Raw genomic sequence first — 25,747 nt, 5'->3', positions numbered from 1 at the left:
TTAAAAATGTAGATTCACGTTGAGGTGATATTTTTGGTTAAATAAAATATTGTATTAAAATTAATTTCACCTGTTGTTTTTACCTTTTTTTTTTAAGTGGCTCCTTGAACATTTAAAATTACTTATGTGGCTTGCATTATATTTCCATTGGACAGCACTGCTTTAGGATCTATAGTTGAAGTAACTGAAAGATAGTAACTTTCAGAGGATAACAACTTTCTGTAGGGCTAATCAAATTCTTAATAAGAGATTACTTCAGAGATACATTACTATGTGGAAAAAATATGTAGGTGTTCCTTTATAAAGCAAAGAAGATATTACGACAAACTTTGGAGCAATTAGCTATTCTGTAAGCTAAAATTAGACAAAGGAAAATCAGCTTCACATGGAGAAGTTAGGCTTTTTTCCCCTCTCCGTTCCATAGAGTAGTTCAGGTTTACGTGGCGATGTTCAGTTTTTCAATAACTCTAGACTTTTTCTGCACTACAGTTTTCCAGTATTTTTCATTTCCTTTTAATATTTTCTACGTAATATTTTGATATAATAATACTTAAAGTCTGGTTTAGGTGGCCTGCTATTCATCAGATTTGTCAGATTTCTCTGCCTGAAGACTCAACACTTTGGCTTCTAGGAATTTTTTCATTTTAACGACTCCTTAATACTGAAGTCTTTTGAATTGTTTGTTAATAATGGTATATCTCTGAATTATATATATTGTGTTGTGTTATCGCATAGGTTTACATTGTTTTTGTTGTTGTATTCTTAAATGTTTTAAAGCTTTTAAAATTTTGTTTTATGTATGCACTGTTCCTGTGTCAGTACAGTATATCTAATTATTGTGAAGCACTTTTGACGCTGGTTATATGCACAGAGTTTCACAGTTTAGTCTAAATTCAGGAAGAACGTTTATTGAATACATATGTGCTTATTACTAGAAATACAGTAACCGTTTCAGGGATGTTATATTGGGCCTGGAACTGGCAAATGTATCATCCTTTTAGACTTTCTTATAAAATTACAGCCCCTTAGAAATACTGGTATTCTTACTTGCAGTCTTTTTTTTTTTTAATTTCTGTCGATGTGAAAAGTTTTTTTTCATATGAAAAGTCTCTTTGGTTGAACATTTCTTTTGCTAATAGAAGACTTAGAACATCTTTATTGAAGTACTTAAATATTTTTGAGGCCTGATTAATATTTGTGTACGATTTCATTGTAAACTAACTTTTTTATTTAAGAATCTATAAGTAGAAGTATTTTCTCAATTCTCGTATTTTAAGTTTGTTTGCTACAATTATTTATCTTGCTTTTAAAACAACTATTTGTGTTAATACATATGATATATATCTATACACTTTTAAGATATGTAAGGGAATATGTGGGGGAAACTTAAAATTGTAAAGCTCTTTATAGGATTGCTTAGATTTCATTGTGCCATCAGGCAGGGGATTTATTTTGATTGTTTCAAAGTTCCTTTTGCCCTTTGGGATATTTGCTTTGGTAAAAGGCCAGCATATTTTCTAATGATAGCAAACTGGAAAACATTAAAATTAAAAAAAATTGTTTTGAAATAGAAATTCTGTTGTAAACTATTTCGTGAAAACCATACATGGACACCTTTTGTAAGTTTCCGCTATTCACAAACGGCTTCATCTTTTTGCTATAAAATAAAAATGACATGGTTCTTACCCAGATGTTTGTACTTGGCTCAATACGTTTTCACTACTTGTCTTGACTGACGCATAGCAGGGAAATGGCTGTGTCGGTATTCCTCAGGCCATTGAAAGCTATAGATTATGGTTATATTGTAACCTTGGTCTTAACAGTGCGAAAGGTAGCAAACAATAACTGCTGTCTTGTTCTCTACTCTTCTGATGTAGGTTGGTTTGCTGTAGTTGTTAAAGACCAGTTGTTGAATGTCTTGCATTATATTTCAGCTGTCTCCAGAAATCATAGGGAAGCTTTAACAATTACAAAAATAGGAAAGAAAATGGTAGATCCCTTTTAGCGCTCTGCAGGTGCACAAAAGTTAGGATGCTTATTGTTTCATTTTGAGAGACAATAAATAGATTTCTGATCCTCTTTTTGAATGCTTTTGACTCCATAAAGTATTTCTTTATGTAAATGCAGTGTTTGCATATGGTTTTTAGATTTACCCAGCAATACATTTTATTTATTTATTTATTTTTAAAAATATCCTTATTGGAGTATAATTGCTTTACAATCTTGTGTTAGTTTCTGCTGAACAACAAAGTGAATCAGCTTTATGTATACGTGTATCCCAATATCCCCTCCGTCTTCAGTCTCCCTACCATGCTCCCTATCCCACCCCTCTAGGTCGTCATGAAGCATAGAGTTGACCTCCGTGTGCTATGCAACAGCTTCCCACTGGCCATCCATTTTACATTTGGTAGTGTATTATGTCAATGCTACTCTCTCACTTCGTCCCAGCTTCCCCTTCCCCCACCGTGTCCTCAAGTCCGTTCTCTACGTCTGCGTCTTTATTCCTGCCCTGCCACTAGGTTCATCAGTACCGTTTTTTTTTTAGATTCCATATATATGTATTAGCATATGGTATTTGTTTTTCTCTTTCTGACTTATTTCACTCTGTATGACAGACTCTGGATCCATCCACCTCATTACAGATAACTCAATTTTGTTCCTTTTTATGGCTGAGTAATATTCCATTGTATATATGTGCCACATCTTCTTTATCCATTCATCTATCGATGGACATTTAGGTCACTTCCATGTCCTGGCTATTGTAAATAGTGCTGCAGTAAACACTGTGGTACATGAATCTTTTTGAATTATGATTTTGTCAGGGTATATGCCCAGTAGTGGGATTGCTGGGTCGTATGGTAGTACTATTATTAGTTTTTTAAGGAATCTCTGTACTGTTCTCCATAGTGGCTGTATCAATTTACATTCCCACCAACAGTGCAAGAGGGTTCCCTTTTCTCCACACCCTTTCCAGCATTTATTGTTTGTAGGTTTTTTGATGATGGCCATTCTGACCAGTGTGAGGTGATACCTCATTGTGGTTTTGATTTGCATTTCTGTAATAATTAGTGATGTTGAACATCTTTTCATGTATTTGATGGCAGTCTGTATATCTTCTTTGGAGAAATGTCTGTTTAGGTCTTCTGCCCATTTTTGGATTGAGTTGTTTCTTTTTTTGATATTGAGCTGCATGAGCTGCCTGTGTATTTTGGAGATTAATCCTTTGTCAGTTGCTTCATTTGCCAATATTTTCACCCATTCTGAGGGTTGTCTTTTTGTCTTGTTTATGGTTTCTTTTGCTGTGCAAAAGCTTGTAAGTTTCATTATGTCCCATTTGTTTATTTTTGATTTTATTTCCATTACTCTAGGAGGTGGGTCAAAAAGGATCTTGCTGTTATTTATGTCATAGAGTGTTTTGCCTATGTTTTCCTCTATGAGTTTTATGGTGTCTGGCCTTACATTTAAGTCTTTAATCCATTTTGAGTTTATTTTTGTGTATGGTGTTAGGAAGTGTTGTAATTTCACTCTTTTACATATAGCTGTCCAGTTTTCCCAGCACCACTTATTGAAGAGGCTGTCTTTTCTCCACTGTGTATTCTTGCCTCTTTTATCAAAGATAAGGTGACCATATGTGCGTGGGTTTATCTCTGGGCTTTCTATCCTGTTCCATTGATCTGTATTTCTGTTTTTGTGCCACTACCATACTGTCTTGATTACTGTAGTATAGTCTGAAGTCAGGCAGCCTGATTCCTCCAGCTCCGTTTTCCTTTCTCAAGATTTCTTTAGCTATTCAGGGTGTTTTGTTTTTCCCTACAAATTGTAAAATAGTTTTCTCTAGTTCTGTGAAAAATGCCATTGGTAATTTGATAGGGATTGCATTGAATCTGTAGGTTGCTTTGGGTAGTATAGTCATTTTCACAATATTGAGTCTTCCAGTCCAAAAACATGGTAAATCTCTCCATCTGTTTGTATCATCTTTAATTTCTTTCATCAGTGCCTTATAGTTTTCTGCATACAGGTGTTTTGTCTCCTTAGGTAGGTTTATTCCTAGGTATTTTATCCTTTTTGTTGCAATAGTAAATGGGAGTGTTTCCTTAATTTTTCTTTCAGATTTTTCATCATTAGTGTATAGGAATGCAAGAGATTTCTGTGCATTAATTTAGTATCCTGCTACTTTACCAAATTCATTGATTAGCTCTAGCAGTTTTCTGGTGGCATCTTTAGGATTTTCTATGTATAGTATCATGTCATCTGCAAACAGTGACAGTTCTACTTCTTTTCCGATTTGGATTCCTTTTATTTTTCTTTTCTGATTGCCGTGGCTAAAGCTTCCAAAACTATGTTGAATAATAGTGGTGAGAGTGGGCACCCTTGTCTTGTTCCTGATCTTAGAGGAAATGCTTTCAGTTTTTCACCATTGAGAATGAGGCTGTGGGTTTGTCATATATGACCTTTAGTATGTTGAGGTATGTTTTCTCTGTGCCCACTTTCTGGAGAGTTTTTGTCATACATGTTACCCAGTAATACATTAAAAAAAAATTCCAGTAAGTGAGGAAATTCATTAAGTGTTTGGGAAGTGTTTGATCTTGATGAACAAACCAATTATTTGTATTCTTAAAAATTCCTGTTATCCTTAAAATAAAACTAACATTTCCCCAAGTAATAGGTTCAAGATGCTGACTATATTGGTTATATACTATGTGAGGAATGTATTAAAAATCATTGAAATGGTGTTTGAAAAACTGGCATTATCAGTGTCCTAAAGAAATGTTAATTTTTTCTTACTTTACAAACAAATGTGTGCCCCTTTTATGTAGACAGCTATGATTAATAAGTGTGAAACAAATCTTGTATTTATGAACCATTTCTTTACATGGTATATTGAATAGAAATGTTCAGTGGCTGTAATTTGATTTAGTTCTTTAAGACCAGGAAGATGGGTGCACTGTAGATAATAAATACGGATATTCAGAGCAGCCTGTCATTTACGTAGTGCTTGTAGCTACTGCATCCTTCAGTGAAACCAAGATGTCCTTTCCAGGCTATATCATGGCTTACAAAACCATTATTCACTAAAAAAAAAAAATCCCTCCTGTAGCATGATTTTTGGAGATTAAAAACAACAAACAGTCATTGAATTCAGTATCTTACATATTTGTTAAGAGTTGATTCATATTGTGTATTTAAGTGTTTTTTCAGTTGTATAGAAATTCATATTGTTTAGTTTTTTCAATTTTAAATTTCTCCTAGCATGCATATGTGATAGTTGTTTCCTATCAGGAATGCCATTGATAATATATAACATCAAGTAGCATTGTTTAATAAGAAGTTTAGCTTGTGCTGCCTTTCTTCCGAGCAAAGTATTGTTAATGCATGTTAAGACTGGTTTTACAAGCTTTTTAGCAGTAGTGTGATTGGGTCCTTTTTTTAGCACACAGATTTTTAATTTAATCATAGCTCTGTAGTTTGGGGCTTCTTCATCATTAGAGGCAGAATTCATCTGTGTAATATTTTAAAAATTATGGTACTTGTTCTGAAAAGATGATTGTTGTCCTTTTGCATCATTGAGATTTGTTTTAAAAGGTATTTATAAGTTTTCATGGCTTCGTGCTTCTCTTGGACAACATTTCAAGTCAGTACATTGAGCTAAACACGGTGGACCCCTGGTCCAATAAAATTCAGTTGTCAGATATTAATTATTGTTTTCCTTATTTGTACTTTATTTGTGGGGGCAGCAAACTCTTTGTGCAAATTTATTACACCTGTCGATCCAGGTACACATATACATTCATTACGTATTTGCACAGGGGTCTTTTTTTCACTGTTTTTATTACTCTGAGTAGTAGTGTTTATGGATTTTTTTAAACTTATGTGCCTAATGAACATCTTTTTGCCATTGATCTTATTTTTGAGAGTTGCATTTGAACAAGAAGATACAAATTTAGTACATGTAAAGTAGTCATGCAAATGAGATGAACATACATTGGTTAAGATAAAGCATATGCTCTTCAGTTTGAATGTTAGTGGCGTGTAACTGATTAGCCTTGTAAGAACATTCATAGTCTTTTAAGAATAGAACTTTATTTCTGTAAGATTGATCATTAATATTATATATTTTGAGTTATACTTAGAGGGGTTTTGGTGCAAGTGGGTGTGTATAGAAGAGAGCAACCAGAAAAGAGAGGCAAAAACACCTTGTAGAATTAGCGGAGAAGAGAAAATGCTGGAAAGTTGAAGGAGTAGGACATGACAGCAGCCATAGATCCTTGGAAGTTTGTCCCATTGGTAAGAGACTTGACTTCTTTACGGAAAGTGGGAAAGAGCTAGATCCAGTAGGTTGCAGTTAGAGGGAGACGGAGTTTGATTGGCTAAAAGGAAGAACTTGGGGTTCCCTCACATAGAGTAATAGGTTCCCAGGGGACATGGGATTTACACTTCTGCTGGGTATGACCACCTTGACCAGGGTATTGTATTTCATTGGGGATTCATGTCTCATATAGTTTTTGTTAGGTGACTTTTTATGGTCAGTGTCCTCCTAGAGTCCTCTGTCATTGTGTGTTCTAACATAAAGTGTCTCTGTTTTCTTTATTAGAAATTAGATTGTTTGCTTTAATTCTAAATCTCATTTGTAGGCTTAATGTATTTTATTGCTTAATACAACTTGAAAAGCATAGTAATAACTATATTTATGTAAGCAACTTTCATTGCTCTTAATTCACTCTGTTTCTTTCCGTCTTATTTCTTCTGCTCTATGTTCAGTTTAGACATTTTAAATAGTCAGTTCTTCTCAAACAGGTAGTTTTCATTAATCACTGCTGCAAGTGATCCTTACTACCAAAATAACAGAATTGAACTCAGAGATAAAACAAATAAGCCCTTTAATACCAACACTAAAATATCACTTTCTAAATTCAGAAAATGCAGAGAGAGGGAATTTTTGGCACAAGGCTAGAGTTTTCCAGTTTATGGTTTTAGTTTGTATATTTTGTGGCCTTTCTTTGTTTTACCTCTATTTGATTCAGTTGACTTTTGCTTTCCTTAGCTTGATATAGTATAAAGCAGAACGTATTTTAATTTTACCTTGCATTAACTGAGCATTTAATTTTCTGTCTTTTAAATTAAAAATGTGGAATAAAATTAATCATGTCTTCATCACTATGCCCCTAATATCTTTCCATTTCTTCCTTTCGCCTGTTATTTACAGTTCACTCTGTATTACTATTTTTTAGCTTGCATTTCTGTGCTGTTGTATAGCAGGCCTCTTTATCCACGGTCTTGGGCATGCTTCTGGAGTTACTCAGTCCTCCTGCCTCCCAGCGCCCTCTGTCGCTGTCCTGTCCCTATCTGGGTTTGCCGTTCTCCAGGCCTGTCTCACGTCTGTCGTCCCTAGTGTCGTCGCTGCCCTCCTTGAGTGGAGCTGTTGTCGTCCTGGATTTCATCTCCTCTCTCTATCTTTGCCCTCTTAATGCCATTCTTAGTGCCTTTCGAATATTATTACACGTGACTAATAATTTGCCTTTATAGAGAAAACAATTGATTATCACCTTTTCTTAAGATTTTGTGTCTGATGTTGCTGATGGGTTGGTTGTCTGGGTTTGTATAAGGCTTGTTGCTTTGTCAGGTGGCCTTTTCTGCACCCCCATTTTAGGATCTTCTTATCTTTTGGTGTTTAGTCTTTGACTTATTTTTGCTGGCACTTGGTGGGCCTTTTCAATTTGGAGAGTGATCAGTTCTGGGAAATTTTCTGTGTTTTCTCTGCAAACTCCTAGGAGATGTTGGCCCTTCTGGATTAATTGCCCATGTTTCATGTCTCTTTCTTGCATCTTTACCATCATTTTGCTCCGTGTCTTTTTAGAGATTCACTGCCATATTTTCCATCTCTTTGAATATTTAATTTTGACAGTCACTATTTCTAAGAAGTCTTCTGTTCTCTTTATTCATACCATTTTAAAATAGTGTTCTGTGTCATAAATATATGTAAGAGTTTCTTTATAGTCTGAATTCATTTTCCTATTTGTTTATTTTGATGTTTCCCATAATGTTGCAACCTTTCCCCAAATGATTATTTTTGGTTGCTTGTTGTTTAAAATGGGAGGAAATAGGAAGTTTAAGTTTTGCCTTTACATACATGAGTGCTCTTAAGATCAAGGCTCTAGAAAAATTGGGATAAGTTTTCTTTTTTTTAAGTTCTTTTAAAAGAACAAAGGAGATAGTAGGTATTTAGTAAATTTTTTAACTGAAAAGAAAAAGTAAAAGGAAAAGAATACAAGGAACAGAAAGAAGTAGGGTAGTGGGACCAGAGGTTAAGATAGTAAATAAAGTGCTGTCTGCAGGTGGGGTACAACTTTGGCTCTCAGATTTCTAGCAGTTGTGGAAGAGGAAAACAGGTAAAAACAAATCTGGTGCCCAGGAAAAGGAAGACTATTTCTGATACTAAAACTAGGAAGACATTTTATCCACAGTTTTATTGTGATATGATATAATAAAAGATAATCCTTAACAACATACTTTCAATGAACATAGGGCTTTTTCTTATGATATCCCTCATTATGTATCCCAGTATAAGCAGTATTACAGGGACTAATGTAATGAATGGTCTGACCCAGTCCCCTGTTAGATTTTAGGTTATTTTTCAAACAACTCACCTTGGATATCATTTTTTAACACCAGATTTCTAAATATATTGAGAAATATAATGTTCTGTCTGAGAACTGTTGGGAATGCAATTATTCCCCCCCCCCACCACCTTTTTTTTGTGTGTGTGCCAGCTAAGTGCATAGACAAGCTTTATAAGCAAACAGGGCTGTGATGGGATATGAAAATTTAAAGGCACTGATGGGGGCATCTGTGTGAATAGGAGGCTGCTCTGCCCTCCCTGGGTGGAGCCAAGATTTTTCTCAGAAGATGATTTTGGGACCCTCTGTAATGCATAAATAGGCAGGAGAAAGCTAATTGCAGACACAAATGAAGATCATTCTGGCATAGGTGACTTTTGTTTTATAGCCGTGGTTAAAGTGGCAACTTGTTGAATAAAATTCATAGATTTCTATCCCCTTTAGTTCCAACTGATGATTCTTGCAGTTTTCTTCCCGTCGTGGCAGGACTGCAGCATCCCTTGTTGCCATTTTCACCATAATCATTGCCTAGATTCTGTTAGAACCCTTTAGGCCTGTACTTTGTACTTCTACCCCTTGTACTTTTCTCTCTTCCATATTTATTTTGTTTGCTTTAGTTGAGAATGTTCTGAAAAGATTTCTGAACTGGAGCTACTGTTGTTAGTACTGCCCTCTGTGGTCTCTTCTTCCCTAAAATACCTTCTTTCTCTAATTTTGATCTTTTATCATAGACTTTTGATTATGTCTCTAAGTCCATCTTGAATGATAAATCAGTTACTCAATGTAATTACATAGCAAAGAGGTAAATTGTCATGGGATGATTAATTAGAAGTTTACTAAAACAGGAATCCAAAATGATGACATTGTTCTAAACACAATTGATTTTTTTTTCTTTTTTTTTTTGCGGTACGTGGGCCTCTCACTGCCGTGGCCTCTCCTGTTGCAGAGCACAGGCTCCGGACGCGCAGGCTCAGCGGCCATGGCTCACGGGCCCAGCCGCCCGCGGCATGCGGGATCTTCCCGGACCGGGGCATGAACCCGTGTCCCCTGCATCGGCAGGCGGACTCCCAACCACTGCACCACCAGGGAAGCCCAACACAATTGATTTTATGCCTTTTGTCTGGTAAAGATATTTTCCCGTAACCAGTTTAAGATTAGGATGAGAGCATTTTACTGCTTGGTTTGTACAACTCCAGTGAGTACCAATCAGAGAATACAGTGTGAATCATGCCCCCTTGAGTGGATAGCAGCCTAGGATAGTTTAAAGGAGTGAACATTAATTTATTTTTAGATATTTTACATTAAAAAAATAAGTTTATTTATTTGGCTGTGTTGGGTCTTCGTTGCTGTGTGTGGACTTTCTCTAGTTGCAGCGAGTGGGAGCTAGTCTTTGTTGCAGTGCGCGGGCTTCTCATTCTGGTGTCTTCTCTTGTGGAGCATGGGCTCCAGGCGCGCGGGCTCAGTAGTTGTGACTTGTGGGCTCTAGAGCGCAGGCTCAGTAGTTGTGACGCACTGGCTTAGTTGCTCTGCAGCATGTGGGATCTTCCTTGACTAGGGCTCGAACCTGTGTCCCCTGCATTGGCAGGCAGATTCTTAACCACTGTGCCACCAGGGAAGCCCCTATTTTTAGATATTTTAATTTAAAATGATGCCTGATAATTATTTGATTACATTGTGGTAATTTAAATAGTTTTAAGTTTTCTTAAATAGGAGAAATAGCACATCTGACAAATCTCACTGTAAGACCACTGGTTTGGAACTCTAGTCTAAAACTTGATTTCTGTCTGTGATTATTGGACTGCTACCTCCTGGTGGTGGTGTACTTTAATTGCAAGAAAAGAGAAAACTATCACCTGTGTTTTGAGTCAGAAAGGCAAGGTATTTTTTTCTCTTGTCAGAACAAAGTATAATCTGATAATTTTATTGCTTTTGTCACTGTCTGGAAATATTCTTTTTTTTGTTATTTAAAAATGTAGAATTCATAAAATATGGCTGGTACAATATTTTGAAGAGAATACTTGTGAGATTTTTTTTTTTTTTTTTTTTTTTTTTTTTTTTTTTGCGGTACGCGGGCCTCTCACTGTTGTGGCCTCTCCCGTTGCGGAGCACAGGCTCCGGACGCGCAGGCTCAGCGGCCATGGCTCACGGGCCTAGCCGCTCCGCGGCATGTGGGATCTTCCCGGACTGGGGCACGAACCCGTGTCCCCTGCATCAGCAGGCGGACTCTCAACCACTGCGCCACCAGGGAAGCCTACTTGTGAGATTTTAAAGATATCTTAAATTGTATTAAAATACAATTTAAAATACAAGAAGAACATAACAGATATGAGTCAGTTCTGAAGATGTATAAATTTGAATTTACTTTTCTCTTTAAGAAGGTTATGAATGGGCATATTTTCAGATTAGCTTTTCACAAGCTTTTTAAACCCATAACTTTGTTGATTTAGAATAATAATACAATGAGCCTGACCTGTGAGTCCTGGTTTTGTGCAGAGGTATGAAAGAGAAGTGTTTTTAAACCCCTTGTCCTACACCATTTTGAAAACATGTATTATGCTTCTTGTTGACCATCTTTTATTTTCTGAATTCGCTCACCTATCTACCCTTTCCTTTCTTTTCAGCTGAATTCCTTTCCACCTCATTCTTTTTTTTTTTTTTTTTTTTTTTTTTTTTTTTTTTTTTTGCGGTATGTGGGCCTCTCACCGCTGTGGCCTCTCCCATTGCGGAGCACAGGCTCCGGACGCGCAGGCTTAGCGGCCATGGCTCATGGGCCTAGCTGCTCCACGGCATGTGGGATCTTCCCAGACTGGGGCATGAACCCGTGTCCCCTGCATCAGCAGGCGGACTCTCAACCACTGCGCCACCAGGGAAGCCCTCCACCTCATTCTTTATCTGCAAAATGTTTAAAATGTTTTTTTCCCTCCAGAATTAACTGGTTACTCTGTCTATAATGAAAATTAATTTTTATACCTTGTCTGTGATCTTAGCTCAAATTTAAGCAAGTAGGCTTATCACATTAGTATATAGTTAATTTAAACATGATTGTTAACTCTCTAACAGTTCCACAACTATTTGCATTATTAAATGTTTTCTAATGCAAGTGATCTCGCAATTACTTGAGGTTTGTACAGTTTAACATAGTGGAGTAAAAAAGTTTTATGGTACCATGTGTGGATAGTAGGTAGTATTCTTCAGGCAGAAAGGCTAATAGTCTATGATTTTGCAATTTGAAAGACTAGGGTTCTTAATTTCATAATTGTTTAATGTGGTACCAACTGATCAAATATACTTATTTCTCATGATCATAGAATATTGTTACATACTAGATGTGCAAAAGTTTGTTGAACAGTTGGTATTTATGAATGGTTTATGAACAGCTTTTTAATCTTTAGTGAATTCTACTTTGTAATTTTGATATAAAGAAAACTAAGGATCCTTTCTTTTTTTTTTTTTTTTATCAGTCTTAGCAATATTTATTGGATATATCTCCTCAAGCAAGAGAAACAAAAGCAAAAATAAGTAAAAGGAGCTGCATCAAATTAAAAACTTTTGCACAGTGAAGGAAACTATCAATAGAATGAAAAGGCCTCCTACTGAATGCGAGAAGATATTTGCAAACAATATATCTGACAAGGGGTTAATATCCAAAATATACAAAAAACTCATACAACTCAATATTGACCCAATTAAAAAACGGGCAGACACTGAGGTTGCTTCCATGTCCTGGCTATTGTAAATAGTGCTGCAATGAACATTGTGATACATTACTCTTTTTGAATTATGGTTTTCTCAGGGTATATGCCCAGTAGTGGGATTGCTGGGTCATATGGTAGTTCTATTTTTAGTTTTTTTTTTTTTTTAATTTAATTTATTTTTTTTCATTAGTTTCTGCTTTATAACAAAGTGAATCAGTCATACATATATATCTGTTCCCACATCCCTTCCCTCATGCATCTCCCTCCCTCCCACCCTCCCCATCCCACCCCTCCAGGCGGTCACAAAGCACCGAGCTGGATCCTTGCTTTCTTGATCTTGATTTTCTATTCCTTTGTCTAATTAATCTCCATAATTTTTATTCTTACCATTTTTTCCCCATCAGGGAGAAAAATGAATAATAAAATCTCTAAACTCTGTACTTTGACATCTTTTGAGGATATTGACCAAAAAGGAATTCTGATAAAGGAGCTGCATCTGCAATCTTCTTATGAGATCTCGAGGAGCCTGTTTGACTTAGTGGCCAAAGAGAGAGATTAGCTTGTTTTAGGGCCCTATCCGTGGCCCACCCTACCTATCCTAGAGATGGGTGTACCTGGCAGCCAGAGGAGTTGAATTTCATAATTCCTTGGCATTGGAAGATCGCTGTTATTAGAGAATTAGGAAAGTCTGGTTACCTGGATTTTCCCAAATCATAGACCTAGGCATCCTCAGTCTCCTGGCTGATACCAGAAATCCTTTACCTATTCAAGGCTTCCTGTTCTTTTCTTAGTCTGTTGCTGTCATGGATTTGGTTCTCATGGATTGTGACTCACTGGGTCATCTTAATGAAAAAGTTTTGGCCTTTTGGCCTAGGATTAGGTTCAACTGGGAGTGACGGAAAACTCCCAAATAACAGTGGTGTAAAGAAAGAAATGCTGCCAGCTGAGAACTCCCTTCAGAATTGCCTTGGTGGTAGCGTTGCCTCACCCAAAATCACACCCTCTTCCCAGGGCAACCTGCATCCAGTGACTGGTTGCCATGGGGGTACAAAAGCCTGGTACCATCAGCACAACTCAAGATGACTCTGAAGATTCACCCCAGCTTCCGAGCTCCCGAAGGGTTGGCCGAGTTGAGGCCTCTGTTGCCGCTGCACCACATCCCAGCCTTTCCCTCACTCCAATCTGCCCCTCCCTCCCTCCCAAGAGCACTCTAATAAATCTGCATGCATTCTGAACCCGCCTCCCTCTGGCGTACTGGCATAGAGTTAAGCACCCCACATGTGTTCGGTAAGATAAATACATCTTCTGAAGTTTGAGAAAATAAAAAATAGAAATTTATCACATAATAGCTCAGAAGAAAGTGACTGAGAGCTGGTGTGGGGCTCCACAATGTCAGGGACCTAAGTTCCCTCTTCATTGCACTACCAAGTATGATCCCTACCTCCATATTCACCTCATAGTTTCAGATGGCTTTTCCAGCTATCAGGTTGGAGTCTAGCCAGTACAAGAGAAAAGGGAAGGGGAAGGTATGTCCCCTTTCTTTATGCTCATCTTCTGAGAGTTGCACGTACCATTCGTCCTTTAATTCTGGTGGTCGTTACTTAGACATTGACCACATCTGGCAGTAAAGTAGATTGAAAAGTGTAGTCTTAATTTGGATGACGACGTGAAATAACAGGAATTCTGGTGAATGAGGAAGGATGGCTGAACGGACATTGGGCAGCTGCTAGTCAGCTGGCTCAGGCACAGTTTTTTAGTTCACTCTGGGGATGCTGAGATCAGGACCTTCTTCTTGGTAGGCCTGTCCCAGCTCACAGATCAACCTGGGTTTGAATACTTGGCCTGTTTTTAGAGGTGAGCCTGCTTCACTTGTCAAAGATTTTTCTAGGCTGAGTATTTTTCACTCCTAACTAATGGAACTTAGATCTTAGTTTGTAAAATTTAGGTCTTTGTTCATAGGTCATGATCATCTGCTCATATCAAAAATTTTAGAGGGAGAATGAATTCTTGTGTTGTTTCATCCCAAAGAGGGGGTGGGTGTCAGAATTACTATTTGTATATCAGAGGCTTCATTTCATCGAGGGAATGGTGTCCAAACCTTTTGACTGTACGTGTTTATCAGTAAGACATTTTCGAGTACTCATTCATACTTGCATATGTGTTTATATACTTGTCCTACTTTACTAATATATTAATGTCCATTATATAACACATACAATAGATATTTTAAATGAGCTATAGATATCATAAATGATATTTCTACTTTAAAATTATTAGAATTTTCAGTTGTACAAGAACTTTTTTGGAGTGCAGTATGATTGAATATATTTTTGAGAATTTCACTTTGTCATTCTGATAAAATCTTTTATACATCAGATGCTAAGTTGAGTTTATTAAAGTGTCCAGATAAAAGTTTTCATAGGTGCCACATTTCATTTTTAGTCACAAATTATATAATGATGGAAACATTTTTAAACGGGCATTTGCTTAGCCAGAGTTTCTTTTAGAAAAGCAATTTTTCTTACTCATTACTAAAACGTCACTTTTATCTAGAAGGGACAGACTGAGGTGCTTATTTTTTCATATGACATCATTTACAGCTGCTTTATAATAAAAAAGGCCGTGTATTTGTAGCACGTGTCTCATTTGTAAAGTATTTGTCTCATTTTGTGTGAAAGAAAGATGTATAGGGCCTCCCTGGTGGCGCAGTGGTTGAGAGTCCGCCTGCTGATGCAGGGGATACGGGTTCGTGCCCCGGTCTGGGAGGATCCCATATGCTGCGGAGCGGCTGGGCCCGTGAGCCATGGCCGCTGAGCCTGCGCATCCGGAGCCTGTGCTCCGCAACGGGAGAGGCCACAACAGTGAGAGGCCCGCGTACCGCAAAAAAAAAAAAAAAAAAAAAAAAAAAAAAGAAAGATGTATAACTCAATCTTAGGTAAAACAGTTTTTCAGGACTTTGCTGTGAGTTAATGGAGAACCTGTGTGATATAAAGATTTTATAGTCATTTCCCATTTCATTAAAATTACTGTAAGCAATCTACTGTTTATGAAGTTTTTTAAAAAATATAAATAAGCTACATTGATGACATCCTGAAACACTGTAAAAGGTTGAAGGCAAACATGCCATTAAAGGTGTCAACTCCTCCATTTTATGAAATTCTCACTCTTTTCTCAGCTCTTTCTCTTTAGATAATTGTGACTAACATGAATACAGCAAAGATTACTAGTGTCAGTTTCATTGATTGTTGGTAAAGTTTAATTTCTTTTTAGTTTTTAGGTAACATTTAATATACATAGTAATATTTTCTTCCTGGACACAGATTGATTGTGTATGCATCCCTTTAGGTATATTCACATCCTTAGGAGACCACTGGCTTAATGTATACTTGAAGTCTAATGAAAGCTCCTATGTGGGTGTCTGTTGAAATGGTAAAGTATTTTATTTAGAGGCATTACTTTTTAAATATATAATGACTGTTTTTTCCCCTGAAGTGTTTTGCTAACTGCCTGACAAACTTTGACTTTTAAGCTTCATTAGAATCAGGGAACTCTTAGTAAAATGTAAATATTTGTAACCCATTCTGGGTACTGACTTGACTTCACCTTAGTTTCTGACCTGTATTTTTCTTTTGCTTTTTCTTCCTTTTTTTCTTTTAAAATATTACCTTATGTTGTATATCTTTTTATTTTATTTTATTTTTTGGTTTGAAAGTAAATATTTATTTAGAATGAAAAAAATAAAATGCAAATTTTAAGAAGCTTTCAAATACCACAACCATTACAAAATCCAGAAAAATAATAAAATTATTTTTGTTAGTTGCCTGACACATCTCTATAGTGCTTTTTTCGGGGGGGAGGAGGGTGCATCCTCTTGATTACCTCTTCATATTACATTTTGTATAATCATTTTTCTATACAGAGAAGAGAGAGAATATTTAGTCTTGTCTTTAGCATGGTAAATTGACATTTTTTTTTCACTGAAATTTTCTTTTATTAGACTTCATATACTCATGACAAAAAAATATTAAAAACCACAATATACATTACAGTACAAAAAGGACAAAAGTAATGGATTAATATTTTTAGTAACATTACTGTATTCTTTAACATGTGGGAAAAACACATGAAACATTGGTTCCAGTAAGTAAACTCTGCAAAGATGAGAGATTGATTTGCACTAAGAATAACAGCATTGAAGTAAGTAAGTCAAGTTGTTTCTTCAGTTTTACAGTCACTGTGCTATGTGTCACTGCTTACTGAAGAGCTACTGTTTAAATGCAGGGTATATGTTATCACAGAGGTTAAAGACACATCTGTGTTTGAAGCAAACTGAAGTTATTCTGAACCATTATGATGAACCTACTCTCAAAAAGACGTGTGGCTGCATCAGTGTGTGTCTGAGGGTAACTGTATAACTGGGAGTTTATCAAACATAACTCCCATGTGGAATATAATGCTCATTAAAGGATGAGTAATTAAAAATGGACTAATTTAACCTTTATACAACTTTTCTGTTATAAAATCTCAATAGTAAAGGTAGCCATGGCTTTGAACTTAGACCAACAGAAGACTTTGTGAGAGAGGATTTTTTTTTATCACTAACAATGTTAAGAGTTACAGGAACATGGCAGTATTAAAATCTGGATTTTTGTTGATGGTTCAGAAAGCTTCTTGCAGCTGTACAGTTCACTGTTGAAACATGATATAAATTTTTAAGATTGTTACCAAATCTAGGAAAACCTCTATCAAGTTTTTTTTATATGAGTTATAAGATTCCAGGCCTTTCAAGTTTCCTGTAATTCTCAGTTACTGTAATAGTGACCCATCTTAAATGCTCTTCCAATTGACAGTTCTCATTAACCATTTTGCTATTAATGTTCCTGTGGTAGTTATGTATTATTATTTTTTAAATTTAATTTATTTTTTTATACAGCAGTTTCTTATTAGTTACACATTTTATACATATTAGTGTATATATATCAATCCCAGTCTACCAGTTCATCCCACCCCCCCCACCCCCCCGCTGCCTTCCCCCCTTTGGTGTCCATACGTTTGTTCTCTACATCTGTCTCTCTATTTCTGCCCTGCAAACTGGTTCATCTGTACCATTTTTCTAGGTTCCACATGTATGTGTTAATATATGATACTTGTTTTTCTCTTTCTGACTCACTTCACTCTGTATGATAGTCTCTAGATCCATCCATGTCTCTACAAATGACCCAATTTCATTCCCTTTTATGGCTGAGCAATATTCCATTGTATATATGTACCACATCTTCTTTATCCATTCGTCTGTTGATGGACATTTAGGTTGCTTCCATGACCTGGCTGTTGTAAATAGTGCTGCAATGAACATTGGGGTACATGTGTCTTTTTGAATTATTGTTTTCTCTGGGTACATGCCCAGTAGTGAGATTGCTGGGTCCTATGGTAATTCTATTTTTAGTTTTTTAAGGAACATCCATACTGCACTCCATAGTGGCTATGTCAATTTACATTCCCACCAACAGTGCAAGAGGGTTCCCTTTTCTCCACACCCTCTGCAGCATTTGTTTGTAGATTTTCTGATGATGCCCATTCTGACTGGTGTGAGGGGATACCTCATTGTAGTTTTGATTTGCATTTCTCTAATAATTAGTGATCTTGAGCAGCTTTTTATGTGCTTCTTGGCCATCTGTATGTCTTCTTTGGAGAAATGTCTATTCAGGTCTTCTGCCCATTTTTGGATTAGGTTGTTTGTTTTTTTAATACTGAGCTGCATGAGCTGTTTATATATTTTGGAGATTAATCCTTTGTCCTTTGATTCATTTGCAAATATTTTCTCCCATTAAGGGGGTTGTCTTTTCGTCTTTGTAGTTTCCTTTGCTTTGCAAAAGGTTTTAAGTTTCAGTAGGTCCCATCTGTTTATTTTTGCTTTTATTTCCATTACTCTAGGAGGTGGATCAAAAAAGATCTTTCTGTGATTTATGTCAAAGAGTATTCTTCCTATGTTTTCCTCTAAGAGTTTTATAGTGTCTGGTCTTACATTTAGGTCTCTAATCCATTTTTAGTTTATTTTTGTTTATTCTTGTGTATGGTGTTAGGGAGTGTTCTAATTTCATTCTTTTACATGTAGCTGTCCAGTTTTCCCAGCACCACTTATTGAAGAGACTGTCTTTTCTCCATTGTATATCCTTGCCTCCTTTGTGCTAGATTAGTTGACCATAGGTGCTCTGGGCTTTCTGTCCTGTTCCATTGATCTAATTTGTTTTTGTGCCAGTACCATATTGTCTTGATTACTGTAGCTTTGTAGTATAGTCTGAAGTCAGGGAGTCTGATTCCGCTAGTTTTTTTCCCTCAAGACTGCTTTGGCTATTCAGTGTCTTTTGTGTTGCCATACAAATTTTAAGATATTTTTGTTTTAGCTCTGTAAAGAATGCCATTGGTAATTTAACAGGGATTGCATTGAATCTGTAGATTGCTTTGGGTAGTACAGTCATTTACACAATATTGATTTTTTTTTTTTTTTTTTTTTTTTTTTTTTGCGGTACACGGGCCTCTCACTGTTGTGGCCTCTCCCCTTGCGGAGCACAGGCTCCGGACGCGCAGGCTCAGTGGCCATGTCTCACGGGCCTAGCTGCTCAGCGGCATGTGGGATCTTCCCGGACCTGGGCACGAACCCATGTCCCCTGCATCAGCAGGCAGACTCTCAACCACTGCGCCACCAGGGAAGCCCTTCACAATATTGATTCTTCCAATCCAAGAACACGGTATATCTCTCTATCTGTTTGTATCATCTTTAATTTCTTTCATCAGTGTGTTATAGTTTTCTGCATACAGGTCTTTAGTCTCCCTAGGTAGGTTTATTCCTAGGTATTTTGTTCTTTTTGTTGCAGTGGTAAATGGGAGTGTTTCCCTAATTTCTCTTTCAGATTTTTCATCATTTGTGTATAGGAAAGCGAGAGATTTCTGTGTGTTAATTTTGTATCCTGCAGCTTTACCAAATTCATTGATTAGCTGTAGTAGTTTTCTGGTGGCATCTTTAAGATTCTCTATAGTATCATGTCATCTGCCAACAGTGACAGCTTTACTTGTTTTCTGATTTGGATTCCTTTTATTTGATTTTTTTCTCTGATTGCTGTGGCTAAAACTTCCAAAACTATGTTGAATGATAGTGGTGAGACTGGGCAACCTTGTCTTGTTCCTGATCTTAGTGGAAATGGTTTCAGTTTTTCACCATTGAGAACGATGTTGGCTATGGGTTTGTCATATATGGCCTTTATTATGTTGAGGTAAGTTCCCTCTATGCCTACTTTCTGGAGGGTTTTAATTATAAATCGGTGTTGAATTTTGTCGAAAGCTTTTTCTGCATCTATTGAGATGATCATATGGTTTTTCTCCTTCAATTTGTTAATATGGTGTATCACATTGATTGATTTGCGTATATTGAAGATTCCTTGCATTCCTGGGATAAACCCCACTTGATCATGGTGTATGATCCTTTTATTGTATTGTTGGATTCTGTTTGCTAGTATTTTGTTGAAGATTTTTGCATCTATATTCATCAGTGATATTGGTCTGTAGTTTTCTTTTTTTGTAGTATCTGTGTCTGGTTTTGGTATCAGGGTGATGGTGGCCTCATAGAATGAGTTTGGGAGTGTTCCTTCCTCTGCAGTTTTTTGGAAGAGTTTGAGAAGGATGGATGTTAGCTCTTCTCTAAATGTTTGGTATAATTTACCTGTGAAGCCATCTGGTCCTGGGCTTTTGTTTGTTGGAAGATTTTTCATCACAGTTTCAATTTCATTACTTGTGATTGGTCTGTTCATATTTTCTATTTCTTCCTGGTTCAGTCTTGGAAGGCTATACCTTTCTAAGAATTTGTCCATTTCTTCCAGGTTGTCCATTTTATTGGCATAGAGTTGCTTGTAGTAGTCTCTTAGGATGCTCTGTATTTCTGTGGTGTCTGTTGTAACTTTTCCTTTATCATTTTACTGATTTCAGTCCTCCCTCTTTTTCTTGATGAGTGTGGCTAATGGTTTATTAATTTTGTTTATCTTCTCAAAGAACCAGCTTTTAGTTCTATTGATCTTTGCTATTTTCTTTGTTTCTATTTCATTTATTTCTGCTCTGATCTTTATGATTTCTTTCCTTCTGCTAACTTTGGGTTTTGTTTGTTCTTCTTTCTCTAGTTTCTTAAGGTGTAAGGTTAGATTGTTTTTTTTTTTTTTTTTGACTCTTAAATTTCTTTTTTTTTATTTTTTTTATTTATTTTTATTTTATTTTTTTATTTTTATTTTTTTTATTAGTTTCTGCTTTATAACAAAGTGAATCAGTCATACATATACATCTGTTCCCACATCCCCTCCCTCATGCATCTCCCTCCCTCCCACCCTCCCCATCCCACCCCTCCAGGCGGTCACAAAGCAACGAGCTGATCAACCTGTGCTCTGCGGCTGCTTCCCACTATCTATCTACCTACGTTTGGTAGTGTATATATGTCCATGCCTCTCTTTCCCTTTGTCACAGCTTACCCTTCCCCTTCCCCATATCCTCAAGTCCATTCTCAAGTAGGTCTGTGTCTTTATTCCCGTTTTACCCCTAGGTTCTTCATGACATTTTTTTTTTTTTTAAATTCCATATATATGTGTTAGCATACGGTATTTGTCTTTCTCTTTCTGACTTACTTCACTCTGTATGACAGACTCTAGGTCTATCCACCTCATTACAAATAGCTCAGTTTCGTTTCTTTTTATGGCTGAGTAATATTCCATTGTATATATGTGCCACATCTTCTTTATCCATTCATCCGATGATGGACACTTAGGTTGTTTCCAGCTCCGGGCTATTGTGAATAGAGCTGCAATGAACATTTTGGTACATGTCTCTTTTTGAATTATGGTTTTCTCAGGGTATATGCCTAGTAGTGGGATTGCTGGGTCATATGGTAGTTCTATTTTTAGTTTTTTAAGGAACCTCCATACTGTTCTCCATAGTGGCTGTACCAATTCACATTCCCACCAGCAGTGCAAGAGTGTTCCCTTTTCTCCACACCCTCTCCAGCATTTATTGTTTCTAGATTTCTTGATGATGGCCATTCTGACTGGTGTGAGATGATATCTCATTGTAGTTTTGATTTGCATTTCTCTAATGATTAATGATGTTGAGCATTCTTTCATGTGTTTGTTGGCAGTCTGTATATCTTCTTTGGAGAAATGCCTATTTAAGTCTTCTGCCCATTTTTGGATTGGGTTGTTTGTTTTTTTGCTATTGAGCTGCATGAGCTGTTTATAAATTTTGGAGATTAATCCTTTGTCAGTTGCTTCATTTGCAAATATTTTCTCCCATTCTGAGGGTTGTCTTTTGGTCTTGTTTATGGTTTCCTTTGCTGTGCAAAAGCTTTGAAGTTTCATTAGGTCCCATTTGTTTATCTTTGTTTTTAGTTCCATTTCTCTAGGAGGTGGGTCCAAAAGGATCTTGCTGTGATTTATGTCATAGAGTGTTCTACCTATGTTTTCCTCTAAGAGTTTGATAGTTTCTGGCCTTACATTTAGGTCTTTAATCCATTTTGAGCTTATTTTTGTGTACGGTGTTAGGGAATGATCTAATCTCATACTTTTACATGTCCCTGTCCAGTTTTCCCAGCACCACTTATTGAAGAGGCTGTCCTTTCTCCACTGTACATTCCTGCCTCCTTTATCAAAGATAAGTTGGCCATATGTGCGTGGGTTTATCTCTGGGCTTTCTATCCTGATCCACTGATCTATCTTTCTGTTTTTATGCCAGTACCACACTGTCTTAATTACTGTAGCTTTGTAGTATAGTCTGAAGTCAGGGAGCCTGATTCCTCCAGCTCCGTTTTTCGTTCTCAAGATTGCTTTGGCTATTCGGGGTCTTTTGTTTTTCCAAACAAATTTTGAAATTTTTTGTTCTACTTCTGTGAAAAATGCCAGTGGTAGTTTGATAGGGATTGCATTGAATCTGTAGATTGCTTTGGGTAGTAGAGTCATTTTCACAATATTGATTCTTCCAATCCAGGAGCATGGTATATCTCTCCATCTATTTATATCATCTTTAATTTCTTTCATCAGTGTCTTATAATTTTCTGCATACAGGTCTTTTGTCTCCTTAGGTAGGTTTATTCCTAGATATTTTATTCTTTTTGTTGCAATGGTAAATGGGAGTGTTTTCTTGATTTCATTTTCAGATTTTTCATCATTAGTGTACAGGAATGCCAGAGATTTCTGTGCATTAATTTTGTATCCTGCTACTTTACCAAATTCATTGATTAGCTCTAGTAGTTTTTCGGTAGCATCTTTAGGATTCTCTATGTATAGTATCATGTCATCTGCAAACAGTGACAGCTTTACTTCTTCTTTTCCAATTTGGATTCCTTTTATTTCCTTTTCTTCTCTGATTGCTGTGGCTAAAACTTCCAAAACTATGTTGAATAAGAGTGGTGAGAGTGGGCAGCCTTGTCTTGTTCCTGATCTTAGTGGAAATGGTTTCAGTTTTTCACCATTGAGGACAATGTTGGCTGTGGGTTTGTCATATATGGCCTTTATTATGTTGAGGAAAGTTCCCTCTATGCCTACTTTCTGCAGGGTTTTTATCATAAATGGGTGTTGAATTTTGTCGAAAGCTTTCTCTGCATCTATTGAGATGATCATATGGTTTTTCTCCTTCAACTTGTTAATATGGTGTATCACATTGATTGATTTGCGTATATTGAAGAATCCTTGCATTCCTGGAATAAACCCCACTTGATCATGGTGTATGATCCTTTTAATGTGCTGTTGGATTCTGTTTGCTAGTATTTTGTTGAGGATTTTTGCATCTATGTTCATCAGTGATATTGGCCTGTAGTTTTCTTTCTTTGTGACATCCTTGTCTGGTTTTGGTATCAAGGTGATGGTGGCCTCGTAGAATGAGTTTGGGAGTGTTCCTTCCTCTGATATTGTTTGGAAGAGTTTGAGAAGGATGGGTGTTAGCTCTTCTCTAAATGTTTGATAGAATTCGCCTGTGAAGCCATCTGGTCCTGGGCTTTTGTTTGATGGAAGATTTTTAATCACAGTTTCAATTTCAGTGCTTGTGATTGGTCTATTCATATTTTCTATTTCTTCCTGAGTCAGTCTTGGTAGGTTGTGCATTTCTAAGAATTTGTCCATTTCTTCCAGGTTGTCCATTTTATTGGCATAGAGTTGCTTATAGTAATCTCTCATGATCTTTTGTATTTCTGCAGTGTCAGTTGTTACTTCTCCTTTTTCATTTCTAATTCTACTGATTTGAGTCTTCTCCCTTCTTTTCTTGATGAGTCTGGCTAATGGTTTGTCAATTTTGTTTATCTTCTCAAAGAACCAGCTTTTAGTTTGGTTGATCTTTGCTATCGTTTCCTTCATTTCTTTTTCATTTATTTCTGATCTGATCTTTATGATTTCTTTCTTTCTGCTAACTTTGGGGGTTTTTTGTTCTTCTTTCTCTAATTGCTTTAGGTGCAGGGTCAGGTTGTTTACTCGAAATGTTTCCTGTTTCTTAAGGTGGGCTTGTATTGCTATAAACTTCCCCCTTAGAACTGCTTTTGCTGCGTCCCATAGGTTTTGGGTCGTCGTGTCTCCATTGTCATTTGTTTCTAAGTATTTCTTAATTTCCTCTTTGATTTCTTCAGTGATCACTTCATTATTGAGTAGTGTATTGTTTAGCCTCCATGTGTTTGTATTTTTTACAGATCTTTTCCTGTAATTGATGTCTAGTCTCATAGCATTGTGGTCGGAAAAGATACTTGATACAATTTCAATTTTCGTAAATTTACCAAGGCTTGATTTGTGACCCAAGATATGATCTATCCTGGAGAATGTTCCATGAGCACTTGAGAAAAATGTGTATTCTGTTGTTTTTGGGTGGAATGTCCTATAAATATCAATTAAGTCCATCTTGTTTAATGTATCATTTAAAGCTTGTGTTTCCTTATTTATTTTCATTTTGGATGATCTGTCCATTGGTGAAAGTGGGGTGTTAAAGTCCCCTACTATGATTGTGTTACTGTCGATTTCCCCTTTTATGGCTGTTAGTATTTGCCTTATGTATTGAGGTGCTCCTATGTTGGGTGCATAAATATTTACAATTGTTATATCTTCTTTTTGGATCGATCCCTTTATCGTTATGTAGTGTCCTTCTTTGTCTCTTCTAATAGTCTTTATTTTAAAGTCTATTTTGTCTGATATAAGAATTGCTACTCCAGCTTTCTTTTGATTTCCATTTGCATGGAATATCTTTTTCCATCCCCTTACTTTCAATCTGTATGTGTCTCTAGGTCTGAAGTGGGTCTCTTGTAGACAGCATATATATGGGTCTTGTTTTTGTATCCATTCAGCCACTCTGTGTCTTTTGGTGGGAGCATTTAGTCCATTTACTTTTAAGGTAATTATTGATATGTATGTTCCTATTCCCATTTCCTTAATGGCTTTGGGTTCGTTATTGTAGGTATAGTCCTTCTGTTGTGTTTCTTGCCTAGAGAAGTTCCTTTAGCATTTGTTGTAAAGCTGGTTTGGTGGTGCTGAACTCTCTCAGCTTTTGCTTGTCTGTAAACGTTTTAATTTCTCCATCAAATCTGAATGAGATCCTTGCTGGGTAGAATAATCTTGGTTGCAGGTTTCTCTCCTTCATCACTTTAATTATGTCCTGCCACTCCCTTCTGGCTTGTAGAGTTTCTGCTGAGAGATCAGCTGTTAACCTGATGGGGATTCCCTTGTGTGTTATTTGTTGTTTTTGCCTTGCTGCTTTTAATATGATTTCTTTGTGTTTAATTTTTGACAGTTTGATTAATATGTGTCTTGGCGTATTTCTTCTTGGATTTATTCTGTATGGGACTCTCTGTGCCTCCTGGACTTGATTAACTATTTCCTTTCCCATATTAGGGAAGTTTTCAACTATAATCTCTTCAAATATTTTCTCAGTCCCTTTCTTTTTCTCTTCTTCTTCTGGAACCCCTATAATTCGAATGTTGGTGCGTTTAATGTTGTCCCAGAGGTCTCTGAGACTGTCCTCTGTTCTTTTCATTCTTTTTTCTTTATTTTTCTCTGCATCAGTTATTTCCACTATTTTATCTTCCACCTCACTTATCCGTTCTTCTGCCTCAGTTATTCTGCTATTGATCCCATCTAGAGTATTTTTCATTTCATTTATTGTGTTTTTAATCGATGCTTGATTCATCTTTAGTTCTTCTAGGTCCTTGTTAACTGTTTCTTGCATATTGTCTATTCTATTTCCAAGATTTTGGATCTGGGAAATAGAATCTTGGATCAGCTTTACTATCATTATTCTGAATTCTTTTTCAGGTAGACTGCCTATTACCTCTTCATTTGTTAGATCTGGTAGGTTTTTATCTTGCTCCTTCACCTGCTGTGTGTTTTTCTGCTTTCTCATTTTGCTTATGTTACTGTGTTTGGGGTCTCCTTTTTTCAG

The 25,747-nt window shown here is 36.5% G+C and overlaps 1 protein-coding gene across 2 annotated transcripts in view; it reads left to right on the top strand.

Annotated features, from left to right (window-relative positions):
- PHF3 (PHD finger protein 3) overlaps window positions 1-25,747 on the top strand; it is a gene marked incomplete at its 5' end in the record, with an annotated part of 94,613 nt that overhangs the window by 907 nt on the left and 67,959 nt on the right. The gene's annotated exons all lie outside the window — the stretch shown is intronic.

The sequence above is a fragment of the Hyperoodon ampullatus genome (assembly GCF_949752795.1).
Source record: "Hyperoodon ampullatus genome assembly, chromosome: 12".
Lineage (NCBI taxonomy): Eukaryota > Metazoa > Chordata > Mammalia > Artiodactyla > Ziphiidae > Hyperoodon > Hyperoodon ampullatus.
This window is presented reverse-complemented; position numbering and strand designations above follow the sequence as displayed.